General features: G+C 48.1%; 1 protein-coding gene across 17 annotated transcripts in view; it reads right to left on the reverse strand.

Annotated features, from left to right (window-relative positions):
* Positions 1-13,390, reverse strand: part of NEXMIF (neurite extension and migration factor) — a 197,623-nt gene that overhangs the window by 28,768 nt on the left and 155,465 nt on the right. The gene's annotated exons all lie outside the window — the stretch shown is intronic.

Here is a 13,390-nt window from a genome sequence, read left to right on the forward strand (position 1 = left end):
AATTTACCCCGGCGAGGTGGGAGCTGGCAGCGGCTGGATGAGAGCAGGGCTGCGGGGACCGGGCAGCCCTGCACACGGGGACGTGCGGAGCAGCGAAGGGCTTGGGTTGTGGTGTCCGGGTTTGTCTGCAAGTCTGACAGCATTTCCAAACACTGCTTGGGCTGCCCGAGAAAACAGCTGTTCCGTCAGCAGGCAGAGCGTGACTCTGCACCCCAGAAGCGACAGCCAGGTTTGAGATGCTTTCATAGGATTTTATAGGATGGCAGGCTTAGGGTTTAGGGTTCAGGATCAGCCCTACCTGAAAAGCACACCAGTCTTCAGACAGGAGTGGCTTACTGCAGCAACAACTAATAGCTATGGAAAAGATGCAATTAAACCACTTGGTGATTACTCTATCAAACGTTTTCACTGCTGTTTGGGAACAACTTTCTGGAAATGACAGAGCACCCTGATGTGCAGTGGGTTCAGGAAGCTGTAGAGGCTTCAGAAAGCTGTAGAGCCCACGAGGTTGCACTGACGCTGGGGCTGCAAACCCTGTCCCACGGGAAGATCCTTGTGGACCTCGGGGTGGGCTCAGAAGGATGTCTGAGCGACAGAGCCTCGCGTGTAGTTACAGGGCTTCAGCCGAGCAGTGCTTTTTGCAGACAGACACACACACACAAAAAAAAACAAACAACCAAAGCAAGCACAGAAACACAGCTCGGGGTAGAAGAGACCTCTGAGGTTCACGCTGACTGACGGCATCTCCAAAACCTGAGAATATAAAACATTCCCTCGGCTTTTTCTTTGGCTTGGGTCAAGGAAATACCCGGCCATGCCGAACTTGCTCTCCCACCCTTTCCACACGTAAAGCTGAGCCCTGGTGAGGTTTATTTCTGAAGGGGCGAGCAGCCTGGTGCCGTGTCTGCCTGCCAGGTGAGCTGAGGGCCGTCCAGAAATGAAACCACCTTATCCCAAAGCAAACAATGCATGTTTTGCTGTACAGTCACCTTGCCTATTACACACCGTGCATGTTTCCAAACGCGGTTGTCACCGCTGGTATGCCTCCACCCTGCTGAAGGGCGTTCGTCCTCCTTTCTTGCAGCGAGTTGTATTTTCTCTCAATAGCAACCAGATCTCTGGGTTGAATTGGCCCCACTGGGTCAGGTCACTGCTGTAACTCCCCTGCCGACCAGCACACGCTTCTTTTCCAGCTTGCTGTTAGATTTTCCTGGCATTGATTTGCTAATATTTCATTAATACGTCCCTGATATGTGTTCTTTGTATAGCTTGGCAAAAAATGACATCGTTACTCTCACTCTTTAGATCTGATTGTGTGCGGGAGGTGAAGTGCCACTGAATTTATGCTAAGATTTTAAAGGATGCTATCAATTTGAAACTCACAAAGTACTTCAATTTTTTTCACCTCAGTTAACAATCTAGCAGCACTGCAGAAGTGAAGGATTTCAAATGATCTAAATTTAGTGCTTCCAGCTCCCCCAGTACCATCATCTCTGACTGTCTGGTGTTTTTCCCAGTGCTTGAGCTCCTGGAGTCAGCGATGACATGACAGCATCACCTACAACACAACTATGTGCCCAGACTACCAGACTGCAGAGAAGCACTTGAAAATCTGACCCAGGTATGAGCTAGAGGCTCAAAGAACAAAATCACGTAACAGGAATACAGATTTTTTTTTCCTTTTTTAAAAAAATGGCATGATTTAAGCCAGTCTTGCAACTTCTGAACACGTGGAGATTAGCCATGCTACTTCTCTTTTACCTCTTATCCAGCCTGGTCATATTTCACCCCGAGCTCATCCTACTGCAGTCGGCTGCTCCAGCTCCTGTTCTGCTTTGCCTCTGTGAAGCCACCACTGCGTCAAATGATGCTGACTGCTCAGGACACAAAGCTACAGGGCACTGTATTATTCCCCCTTTTTACAACGCTCAAAAAAAAAAAAAAAAAGTTTTTAGATGGCCTATGAGATTAGACAGAATAGTATGCAAATAAAGAGTTGTACGTGGTATCAACTCACTATGCAAAGGTCCCTGTTACATGCACATGCTTTTCCTCATGCTACAAGCTGAAGAAAAACAGGAGTGCAACATTTTTTTTGGAAGTCATAGATTCTTGAAAACCCTATAACGTGTAGACACGTATCACCCATAAAAATATTCCAGTGCAAGTTAAAATCTATCTTTTAAGAACACAGCTCTAAAACACTTCAATGGATGGAAACCATTTTTGGTTTTCAATTTTTTTCTTAAATTGCATCTGGGCTGACAGCTTGAACACTGAGCTGCAGCCTGTGAGACAGAAATACCAACTCAATCCCAACAGTAGTGCTGCTACCAGTTGCTATAATGATCTTAATCAAAGCGTATTGTGATAAAAAAGGACTCTGGTTTGACTGCCTCTGGCATATCCTAGCTATCCTAGTGTCCAGATTTCACGTTACTGCAGGGAACCTGCCTAAAAGGTATTCCAAGAACTGAAGTGACAGCTTTTCCAAGGTGCTAATGGTGTTTCACATGGTGGAAGAGAACAGCCCCCAGCCGGATCCTTGCCAGCACCCTCCCTGCTGCCGCGCATGGTACCCATGGACCCCCAGCGGGCCCCAGCCCCGTGATGCTCAGAGCTGCATGGGGACAGGCACAAATTATCCCTGCTGTGAAAAAGTTATGCTCCAGTTCATGGCAAAATGCGACAGGTGCTGCAACACAGGCGGGGGAATGTGAGGAGGAGGAGAGTAACGCGAACGGGAACAAGAGCCTGGATAGACGAGCCACGCACAGGGAGATGCTCTATTTAAGCACTACACCAGCTCCAAGTTAAGCAAACAAGTCGATGAAACAAATAATGCATTCCTGCCTCCCACCTGCTGATAGATACCATGGCAGAAATGGGTCACGTAAGTTCAGGTAACGACAGCACGTCAGGAAATAAATACTATTTGTGCCACACACGGCCCTGCACAGCTGCCTGTCGGCGAGATGTGTGCCGCTGGAGCAGGCGGGCTGCATCCATGGGCATGGTTTAACCACACTGAAAGGCATCCCCTCTGTCAGACCACAGAGGAAGGGGGTGGTTTACAGCCAGAAAACCACATCTTGTGTGCATCAGGTGCTACAACACAAAATTGGTGCACCTGAGAAGCACTGGGCATGTGGGACACGCACCTAGTGCAGGCAGCACTTCGTCCTGACAAGACTCAAAGGATGATGCTAGTAATACCTTTAAACGCCTGAATTTATGTATACATATACATAAAGTATGTAAAGGGGAAAAGAGAAAACCAAAAGCAGCAGGATCAGTCCAGTAAGAGAGAGTGGGCGAGGCCTCCAGGCCTTGGGGCCCGCAGGCCTCACAGCTGAGGTGAGGGCCAGGCGGACGCACGCAGCGTCCCAGGTCCAGGGGCACCGAACTGTTCCTCCTCACAAGGAACCAACTCTTCGTCAAAGCGTTTTGGCTCCACGATGGCATTTCTAGTGTCCTGCTGTACAGTCAGCTACAAAAAACAGGAGAAATGACAGAAATGCAGCTCCCTTCATGCTATCTCTAAGCACTGATTAACTACCGTGGTTTAGATGATAACAACATCCCCGCAGCTCCCGTGCAGGGCCAGGCAGAAAGGTGTTTTGTGGGCAACTCTCAGAGACGGCTGGGGGATTACAGAACAGCTGCAGCCCTCCGCGAGCTCTCCTCCCTGCTCAGGCCACAAACTCGCCATCCTCTCCTGATTTGCAAGGCAGGCTACCACCGTGTCTGAAGTTGACACCTTTTTCACTGTATTTACCAAGGAATCTAACCTACAACGTACCGCTCCTTGAGCATGCTTTGGCTAAGACAACCCTAAAGATCACTGGTTGCAGTACCACTTGAAACAAAGCAGTAACACTTTAATCTTTTATTTGTAGTCTAAGGAAAACACCTTTGCTGGACAAACATCCCTACTCGTGGCGTTCAACACTTGGAGGGGTTCAGCAAACCTGCAGCCGCCACCCAAACCATCGCACATCTGCCCTGATGTGAGCCCAGAGAAACTCTGCTGACTGCAGAATAACAGCCCGCTCTGGTGAAAAGCCCTTTATGATCGTGTTTGAGTGTCTTATATAAGATTGCTATAAATTGGTACCAAAAAAAAAAAAAAAGGCAAGTAATTATGCTACTGCCTTGTAAGCTTTGATTCTGTGCTGTTTGGGCACAATCTCAGGATTTATTGTTAGACTTAGGAGGCTAATGCAGAGAACAGCAAAGGCTTGGAGATGGGGTGGTCTACCTTTCAAGCCCCCATGTAAAAAGCAGATTTCCTTAGAATTTCACAGCCTCACAGACACGACTAGAGAGAGGCAGGAGACATTTCTGCCCTTTCCTGGCAGCTTATGTATTATTCCTTAAAAAAAAAATTAGAAAAGGAGAAGAAAAGAAAAACTTTCAGAGAAATATGGAGCCTTTATTCCCTTGTGTTGTTTAAACCTTTTTTCATGGCACCACACAATGAGCTTTCTTCAGGAAGTAGAACAGTAGCTTTTCCTAAGACCACAGCGAAGCAGTTACAGCTTCAGTGCTTTGAGAAGGTGCTGGGTAAAAAAGAAAAAAAGGAGAAGAAGAAACCAAAAGAGAGAGAGAGAATGAATGAGGATACAATAGGGAACATGAATTGCTGAGGGAAAGGGAAAAAAAAAAAAAAGGAATCAAGTGTAGGTATAATTGCAAAGCACCAGCACACTTCTGGCACTGGGGAAAAAGGAATTGTAGATGATTCAGGAGTATGACAAAGAATCCCTTCAACAAGTTGTCTTTTATCACAACTTTGCTGCTATACAGCTACACTGCAACAGGGAGAAATTGCATCATGTCAACAGCAAGTTTATAGAGATAAACTGACTCTGAAGACAGTGGAAATATGCTGGCAGTTACTTTGTGTTTTGCTTATCGCGCTGCAATAAATTTACCGAGAGCAGCATAAACAGGATATTTGAAACAAAAATACGCTGTGCTCTGAAAAGCCAGCTCCATCACAGCCTCTGCTGCTGCCCGTCCACATCGCAGCCCCGTGGGCCCCAGAGAAACCTTCACACAGCACCTGCCCCAGCAAAACAGAAGCTTTGCCCTACCGAAGGCTAAAAACCAAAAGAGTGGGGAGCTCAGGAGCAAGGAGCTCCTCAACGCCGTGGCGGTGCTATGTTCTTGACAGGCTTTTCCTGCATCCTTCTGTAGGATCCTGCGCCCTCCCCACTCCTCGCCCCTCTGCTCCATCCCAGGGAATGGCTTCTGGTTTAAATGCAAATAGTGAGCACGCAGTCATCGGATCTTTTTTTAAATTCCGAAAGCTGAGACTTCTAAGTTTATCTCAGAAGGACACTGGAAAGATGAATAGAGAGAAATTATGCAGAGAAAGAGAAAATATTCAAAGAGTAGAATTATGTATGCATAATTGCCTGGCTCCCTGGGGTGCATGGGCGAGTACACCAAGTCACTTTGTGAAATCATTCCCCACAACTCCTGTATCCTAATTATAGTGCTGTAAGTGGGGAGAAGCTAATTTTTCAACAGTCCTGATGGGGTAACTGGAAGAACCAAGAGGATGCTGTTAACCCCTTGTCTACTGCAGGTCTGCAAGCAGACGAGCAAACACAGAGGAAAGAAATGAGGTGCCAGTGAGCCACGGTGTCTTCTCCTGGTTGGTTTGAAGGCGTCCTGTGTTGGGGACAGAGACAGGAACCAAGCAAAGGCTTCCAGCAGCCAGCATGGGGAGATGAAGGGCAGAGGAGAAGAAACAGGTCTGAATAGAAACACACCACCAGACAGCACCTCTACCTGGACTTCGAAGAAGTCTGGGGGCAGTGCCATGGTGCCTTCCCTCTGTACAGCATGCACAGAAGCAAACGCTTCACAAGCCCTAAATATGTCTGTAAAAGAACCACTTTATCCAGCCAGAAAGCGCAGTCACACCTGTGTGGCACAGTGGCACGTAGCTTGGTGCCATACGATCATTTAGGGCAGTGAGCGCTCCATCCAGCTCTCCCCGAGGCCAGCCTGCACATAGGGATGTGTTTCCAGTGCTGACCTGCTAACCCAAAGCCCTGGCAGGTTGAATGTGCATCCAACAGCTCGACACCCAGCCACACGTGGCAGGGGGACGAGCCTTACCCCAACGCGCTGTGAGCTGAGTGCCATGGGATGGGTGCCAATCACCACGCTTAAGGCTCATTTGACTAGAAAGCTCTCAAAGCTACATATTTTGGACAAACTCTTCGGCCCTACCTCTTCCCCAGGAAGAGTCAGGAGTCCCGGCAGGACAGCCCTGCCCCAGCCCGTGCCTGGGGCTTTAGCGAGGGCAGAAATCAGCCACGAGCCATCATTTATGCTTACCAAGCTCAACAGGTTTAAGCTGACTAAAAACACTTCCAGAAGTCCCTGAATTCTCCAATTTTGACTAAAACCGTCACTACTATTTTGACCAAATTCCCTTTAAATTTCTTATGGTTGTTCTCATTTACTAAAAATCCTTTAAAAGGCTCCAGTACGTATTAGTTTTCCTTATCAAAATAGATGCAGGTGAGCAATAGCAAAAAGAAAAAAAAAAAAAAGGCAAGCCTATCCATTTACCCATGTTGAGCAGGTCAATACTGTTTTTCCTCAGCCAGCCCTGACACAACACCACTAAAAACCAGCATTTTATAGACATTCACAGGATTTAAGACCAGAAGGGACCACCAGCTCACTTAAGAGGACCTCCTACAATAACAGGCAATTAAATTTTGCCCAGTCACCTCCTCATTGAGGCCAATTATTTGTTCTGAGGATAATTTCCAGAAAGACATGCTTGACTTCAAGCATTGATCTCAGCACGTGAAGAACTCTTAGCTCAGTCTTACAAGTGATGAACTCTCTGCCAAGCCCATATTAATATCTAACCCTTAAGTTCCAAAAACTAAATATTTGAGTTAAATTGAATATATTTTTTGGCCAAAGTAATAGACACAATTTTACTACTTAATCCTCTCACATTGTCTCACGCTTCCTCAAATTACAGCCGTCTGAACTGTGATCTGAGCTCTCCTGTGCTTAACAAACTAATTAGGCCAAGGGTGGCCCAACTTCCCAACTTCCTAAAACCGCTGTCTGGCCAGGAGCCACAGGAGGAGTGCCAGGTGGGGTGCAAGGGGACGGAGAGGAACGAGGAGCAGAAGCGGGTCCCACCTGGGTGACTTGGCCCCAGAGGCCTGTATTGTAAGGCAGGGTGACGAATAACTACGTTGGACTGAAGAAAACACAGAATCTGTACAGACCGAAAGAGATTTTTATTCCCTTGCCTATTTTCTGTTTTGGAAATAGAGAATTCTGTTCAGTCTGAAGAAGTCACGTCACTCGCAGGCCCTCATTAGACATGTGGAGGACCAGGCCCGCAGTGGCACTTCTGGGGGACAGAGGTGACGGTCACGGACTCCTTTACATGAACCAAGGGGCTTGGACCCCCCTTGCCCTCTTTCAGAAGAAGGCCCTAAGCACCAAAAGACCAGGGGATCCTGGAGCTGTTGCACTTAGCAGAAGGAAATGTGCATTGAAACAAACACAAGTGCTCTTCCTTCCAGGCCAACGTCCTCCAGTCATGTGGAAAGTCCTCGTTTCTGGACCAAAGACCATTTAAGCACTCAGTGCAAAGCGAACAGGTTTTAAGAGGAAAACCGGAGGAAGAGCCTCAAAACCCTGCTCTTCAGGGCACTGCCGCCAGCTGAGGTGACTGTGGTTTGTAACCTTACTTTGGGTGATGGTGGGAGTCCTGCTGTCTGCACAAATGCACTTCTCTTGTCCTTGGGAAAGGAGAGGAAAGAGAAATCCTAGGCTAATAGCATTTAAAAATCAGATGCAAAGAAAAAATTAAGGATAAGAAGTAGGTCTGGCACCACAACATGCTAACAGGAGCGCCTCACCTCTAGCTCCGATCTGGACCCAGAGCAGAAGCGAACCAAGAATTTCCTGACAGACGGTTTATTGCTGAGTGTTTCCGAGCCTGCCATAAACATCAGCAGCACGATAGCCTCCTGCTCGATGGCACAACAGAAATGACAGCACCTGAGCAGAGACAAACTGCTGTCTGCACTTAAAGGTGGTCCTGTCTGAACAAAGATTTGCAAATAAATCTGTACCAATTGAGTTAACCTCTTTGGGTGAGCTTCAGGGTTGTCAGTGTAAGACCCATCAACCACGCTAACTTTGTATTTCTATTATTTGTCAAATGCCCCAAAGTGTTCCCAAACTAAGAACACGTACAGATGTCATGATGATGTAATCTAAATTCAGTTTGATACAGCATCATTGCAGGTTGGACTGGGCAGCAAGGCTACAAGGGTGAGGTCACAGCCTTACGCTGTAATGTTGAGCATGTCTACCTCTTGTAGACAAAACTGGGGAAGAGCTTAAGGAGGATCTGTAGGTTTGGAAGACATTCCTGCAGGATTCTGCTTAAACCACTTTCAGTATAACATAGGAATAGGTGTGCAAATGTCGGAAAGACACAGCCAGGGTATTCACCAGGACACGCATCACTGGGCGATGGAAAATGAACGGGTGCAGAGGCTGGGACTGCAGGAACATCGGGCAGCCAGGAGGGATCTGGGCACTGCAGTGAGCACCGCAGTAATACCACTGCAGTGCACTGCAAAAAGAGCCACATTAAAAAATAAAAGCCCTAAAAGATCAAATTCCCTTTGCCAGCTGGCTAAGAGGGTGTCAGGGGACGGAGGACAAACCCTCTCTGTTTGCTTAGCTGGGTCCTGGCGCCTCCAGGGGACAGAGATGGGGCCACACCACGGAGGGGAGGCTCCGAGATGGGACAACCTGCGAAGCACGATCCCAGCAAGTCTCACCCAGAGTCAGCCCCTCGGCAATAAGCAGAGACCAGGCGCAGAGGAGGAGAGCACGTGTGTTACTCTTCAACCCTTGGAGCTTCAATTAGGCGCGGATGATATTCTGACAAGATCGATGAATCCTGATATAGCAGCACTCAAGATAAATGTCGCTTCAGAAGGGCTCTTGTGTTGGTATTTGGAGTGAAGAGGAGTTTGGGGGGTGGGGGGAAGGATGGGAAACAAAGGAACATCAACAACCGTTGGAAGCGCTATGCCACCTTTTGTACAATCAAATGTTTCTCAGGGTGATACTTAGAACTACCTGCAAAATTACTTGCTTTTTCCGTATCTTCTTTCCGAAGCACAGCACTTGCAAAGGCTTTTTTCACATCCACGCAGAGGATGCATACGAAGAAAGTCCCTGTGTAACTTGCTCCAGTGTGCTGCTGAGGCTGGGCAGCCCTGGGGCGAGAGATATCCATATATAACAGCATCCATCAGACACCTGCTTCCCATAACCACGTAGTTTTTAATTTCTGTATTGACTTTAGTTAAAAAAAAGAAAAAAAAAAAAAAGAAGAAGAAATTGAGAATCTTTGCCATCCTGCCTGGTAAAAATCAGCAAAAGCTCCCAGCTCTGGCTGGCACTACAGACGTTACCACAAAGGGGAGGGAATGTTTATAAAACGTTTTTAAACAATTCAATTTTAAAGCAATTTATGTGCAGTGGCACCAGGCATTCTTGACTGTAGAAAACAGACAGCAGGCTGGATCAATTGCAGGGTGGAGGTGGGTGCAGGAAAGCAGGAGCAGCAGACTGTGGCATTGAGGCTAATAGCTTTGTAGCAATTTATTCAGTGAGAAATGCTGCACAGAGCGACGCGGGGGTCTGCGCAGAAAGTAGGCAGAGAGGATGGCAGTGCCTGGGAGGGAGATGGTCCCCAGCTCCAGAGTGGCAGAGAGCAGGGAGGATCAATACCGAGCACTCCAGGAAAAGCAGGAAATTCTTCTTCCCTTACAAAACTAAACAAATGACAATTAATGGATCCAAACAAGCCGACTGCAAAAAAAAAAAAATGTCACTGAAGAAACAGCACATGAAAAAATACCAGAGAGATAAAAGCTTCAGTGCTGTCACAGCATCACTCCTGCTACAGGACTTCCTACAGGCTGGACCCCTCAGGTTCACGGCCCTGCCACCCCTAACCAAAATCCTGTTGCCAGCTGGGAGCAGGGCTCTTCATTTTCCCTACAAACGGCAAGGGAAACCCCACGCCATAATGTCCAGCCCCTGCCACAGCTCGGTCCATATCACCTCTTTGGCAGCAAAGCCTGCCCTGGGGATGTGCCACGATGCCTCCTCTCCCTGGTGGGGATCCACACTTTGCTGTAGTGCTTAAGGAACGGACGAGGAGAGCTAATTTTATGATACCTGGGAACCTGGATTCTGGTTTTAACAACTGAGCTAAAAAATCGCCTTTGACCGTCACGAATGCCCTGTGATGCGATGCAAGCTCAGGAGCTTGACATCTTTTTTGCAAATAAAATTTGCTCTGAATCGCTCCTGCTGGTGTTTGCAGCCCAAGGATAATGTGATGCTCTTTCCACATCACACCAGCTCCATGCCCAAGCACATATGGTCTGGCTAAATAAGAAGCCTTGGAAAGGCTGTCAACAAGACTAGAGGAAGGTGTGCATCTGTGCAGAAACATATGCATGCCCCAGCACTGCACACTGAGCCACGAAAAGGATGCTCGTGCCCAGAATCCCACCGAAACCTGCCCAGGTACAGCAAAGCCCCAGCACAGGAGCAGGGATGCAGCTGACTGCCACTTCCACGCTCCCTTCCCCTCGCTCCTGTTGTGCTGCAGAGCTGTAAACCCATCGGTCTGCTTCCAAGGTCCCTCTTGACACGGTACTTAAGGACGATGCTCCCCCTAGCTCAACCGACACAGGTTATCACAGTGCTGCTGCTGTCGCCCTGATTTGGGTACCTGCTTGTGTGTTTGCTTGAAAGTAAGTGCTTTATATTCGTCTGCGAAAATCTCCCCCCTGGTACTAAAAGCAATGGAATAATCTACTATTTCAACTCGCGCCCCTTAGAGAATTCTGCAGTTAAAAAAAAATAAAAAAAAAATGGTTGAATTTGATTAAACCTTTGGAACCTCTCCAATATTTCCAGTTATTCCATCTGTAGAAACACTCTACTGGCACTTGGCACATTTATAGCATTAACTGCCTTCTAAATCAGCAGCAGTTCTGCCTAACAATTTGGCATTTGCACATTGCCTTGTAAATTACCCACCTTACATCTCTGGGTATGAGGACTGTCCCCTCCAAAAAGACTATTACTGCCTGGTAGAAATTCTCGAGGAAGAAAATATCTTCTTATGGGCTGGTCTTTTGACAAAAAGAGGGGGGAAATGGCATTCAGTGGGCACGGCATTAACACTGTGGCTCATAGTGTTACTATGGCAGTAAAATGAAACCCAGTGCAACCAGCTGGTTGCTACACTGCTATTAGATCCTCTTTGCTGTTTTTGACCTTTCTAGAACACTCCGAAAGGCATTAATCTATTCAAACTCCATTTAGGATCTAAAGCACGATGCGAGGTGAAGGTGTTTGCGAAGCAGTCTTCCTATCAGGCCACGCTTATGAATCAATCACAGTTCCACGGGCGAGGATTTGCTTGCTTTTGTGAGCTACTGCAATGTGGAGTCAGGAACCGGGCTAGGAACAACTGCAGATTCAAATCAAGCCACAAAGCAGCAGGAAACCACTCAGCAATATCATCGGTGATTTGAGCATTTCTTGGTCGAAAACAAAGAGCAGAGAAGGTCGGCGTTACCACCTCCCCAGCTCTACGCAGCCTCCCCTCTTGTCCACCCCAATCAGCAAAAAAATCCCCTTCCAACAGCTCTCAGCCCCGAGCTCTTTCCAAAACCATTTCTCCTTATCTTTAGCCACAACTGACCCATTCTTCTCATGCCTCCCTGTCGACAAAACGTAGGAAAATCACCAAAGGAAGTGCCCAGTTCGTGCCCTGCTGCAGAACAGCCTTTCCCCTGGTCCGCACCCCAGGGTCGCTGCGCTTGCTCAGCCGCTCAAACCTCGCACCTCTTTGGCCTCCAGATGTCCTGTCTTTGGTGGGGGAAGAACAAAAGGACAAAGCAAAAAAACAAAGGAACATATTGCAGTGACTCTCCTCCTGTCTTCTGCTTCTGAAACAGGCCTTATTGATTTTTATACATCCCCCGACCCTGGAAGCATTAAAAATCCAGGGTCGCTTGAGGACTTTGAGGTGGTCACCGTGCCGAGCATCAGGACCACAGGGAATTCAACAGCAGCGCCGAGACATGGTTCAGAGCCCGGTGCTTAGAAAGCGCGGGCCACCATTGTTGGGGCTAAAAAGGGATTTCTCACTTCTTATTCTGCAGGCTGAGCTCCAGCACACGGAGCTGAACTGCTCCGATCCCGTCCGCAACAAGCAGCAGTGACTCAAAGCGCCTTACTCATTATCACTCTTTTGGAATTAGTGGCTTAGTTAATGCTCCCTGCGCTAACATTTAAAAAATTTTATTTTGCTGTTCTTCTGGATTCTGCCCTCTTCCCTCACTTGGCATGGTTCTTGTTGTAACTCCAGGAAGGAACCATGTCCCTGGGCTGTGTTTAACTTCCCACCTAACACAAACCATGACAGCAGCAGCAGCAACCCATGACCTCCTCCACCCATTTTCAGGGTATCAGAAAAAGTGCCCTTTTTTTTTTGTGCCCTGCCCATGGCTGGTGGCATCCTGGGGACACTGAGGGCTTGGCCGTGTGCCCCAGCAGGTCCTTGCGCCGTCACTCAAGGGTGCTGCTGGGTGCTCTTGTAGCCCTCCTGCATCGATTTTGGCCTTGAGGCTTGGAGACGGGGAGGTGGCCTGAGCTCAACGCTTCCACAAACAGGGCTGCTCGCCAGAAGGGACAAGGCACAACTCCGTGGCTGTGCTGCACTTGATGAAAATGTCTGCTCTTTCACAAAAAAAGTAAAAAAAAAAAAAATTAAAAAAACCCTCTCCCTGCAGCCAGCAGCCAGTGATGCATACTAGATGACTGCCTTCTCAACATGAGAGCAAAAGGGCAAATGAATCACATTACACTCCATGAATAAAAGCAGAGTCTTAATGCAACAGCTACTTAATGATTTCGTTTTCCATGCACTAGGCAGCGTGGCCTCATTTGCAAAGGTGCTGAGCACCCTGAGTTCCACTCCCGGTCATGGGAACAGCGGGCGCCCCGCACCTGAGGATTCTCCCCCAAGCCCCTTATTTGCTCAGAGCGGTTCTGAGGTTTAGGGAATTAAAAGCATGCAGCGGAGAGGAGCTGGGACCAAAGACTGCAGACCTGAGCCTGCGCTCACCTGCCTGCCAGCCCTGGGACAGCCGCGGCCGGATCCGTCCTGGCCCATGGGGAATGCGGGTCGTGGCTCCTCTGGGATCCTGCTTTGCTTTCAGCTGGTGAAAACCTTTCACCACAGTGCCTACCGAATGCACCAGTCCAAGAAGATTTT

The sequence above is a fragment of the Anser brachyrhynchus genome (assembly GCF_964034855.1).
Source record: "Anser brachyrhynchus genome assembly, chromosome: 13".
NCBI lineage: Eukaryota > Metazoa > Chordata > Aves > Anseriformes > Anatidae > Anser > Anser brachyrhynchus.